Genomic DNA, 1,548 nt, shown 5'->3' with positions numbered 1-1,548 from the left:
CAACAGCAGTGGGAGAGTGGGGGGGGGGGGATGGGGACTTTGCAAAATTTTGAGTCCGTGCGGGCAATGGTTAACTCAAAATAGCAGTAGTGCTGGTTTATGAACCAGCGGTATAGCTAACTTAGCTATAGCGCCGGTTCCTAGACCAGCGATACTGCTAAGTTTTCCAATTTTATTTTATTTATTTCTAAAATACAAGTAGCAGTAGCGCTGGGTTAGGAACCAACACTATAGCTAACTTAGCTATAGTGTTGGTTCCCTAAGCCAGCGCTACTGTTAAGTATTCAAATTTTATTTTTTTATTTCTAAAATACAAGTAGCAGTAGCGCTGGGTTAGGAACCAACGCTATAGCTAACTTAGCTATAGCGCTTTTTCCTAACCCAGCGCTACTGCTACATTTCTTTTCTTTTTATTATTTTCTGTTTACTTCTCTTTTTCTTTTGTATTTCTTTATCCCTTTTCTTTTCGGTTTACTTTTGTTTTCTTTTGTATTGCTTTATCCCTTTGGTGTCTCCCTCCCACACAGTGCGAATATCACCGGAACCATGCATGCATGTAATTGAAGGGGTATGCGATTACATCATTTGACCGAAGAAGTTGCAGAGACCAGTAAGCGCGTCACGGACGTGCTTGTCCATTATCCCTCTAATGGCAACCGGGAGTATCTGAGTCATCATCACGTGACAGTCATGAGACTTCATCCCGCTGAACCTTTTCTTCTTGGGGTCTAGAAATCTGCTTATCTTCCCAAAGTAACCGGAACTGACTTTGATTCCCATAAGGCACTTGATTAATTGATCAATCTCCTTCGCACTTAAGGTGAAGCAAGAAGGGGGGCAATAATTCTCCTCCTTCTTGTTCACTTTTTTGCCCCTTTCCCCCTCCTTCGTATCCGTGTCCATCTCCTCTATCAACTTTTTACGGTGGAGATCTCTCCTGATCTTCAAATCTTCCAAGTCTTTCCTTGCCTTCGGCCCATCTTTGGTCTTCTCTGTCATGTTAATCAGTGTGCCAAGCAAGCTCTCGAGGACATTCTTCGTGATATGCATTTGATCAAGGCAATGAGGCGTGTTATGATTGGGCCAGTACTCCAAGTCCCAGAAAATAGACCTCGTTTTCCATACCTTCAGCAGTGGCTCCGACGCCTTTGTGATCTTTCCCGGCACGGGGCATTGTTCCCAGTTCCTCAACAGCTCGTTGATTTCGGCGCCGCTCCTCTTACGTGGAGGTCCTCGAAGCTTAATCAACCCATTGAATAGATCTCCACGCTTTCTCCACGGGTCATCCTTCTTGAGCCATCTACGATGCCCCATGTACATGATTTTCCCAGGCCCGTCATCTTTCATTGACGTAAGCTGCTGAGACATTGTATCATCCATGCACGCACACCTGGCCTGAGGTGTACCCGTAACCGAGATAGTCGTGCACCGTCGTCATCAGCACGGCTCTCCACTACAAGAAATGTGTCAACTAGTGACCTTCTGTCAGTGACCGTGGAAGAATTGGTCATAGATCTATGACCATTTGAGACCAATTCGTCAAAAGCT

The sequence above is a fragment of the Triticum dicoccoides genome, chromosome 4A (assembly GCF_002162155.2).
Source record: "Triticum dicoccoides isolate Atlit2015 ecotype Zavitan chromosome 4A, WEW_v2.0, whole genome shotgun sequence".
NCBI classification, from domain to species: domain Eukaryota; kingdom Viridiplantae; phylum Streptophyta; class Magnoliopsida; order Poales; family Poaceae; genus Triticum; species Triticum dicoccoides.
The sequence above is the reverse complement of the archived record's forward strand: the minus strand, read 5'-3'. Positions refer to the sequence as shown.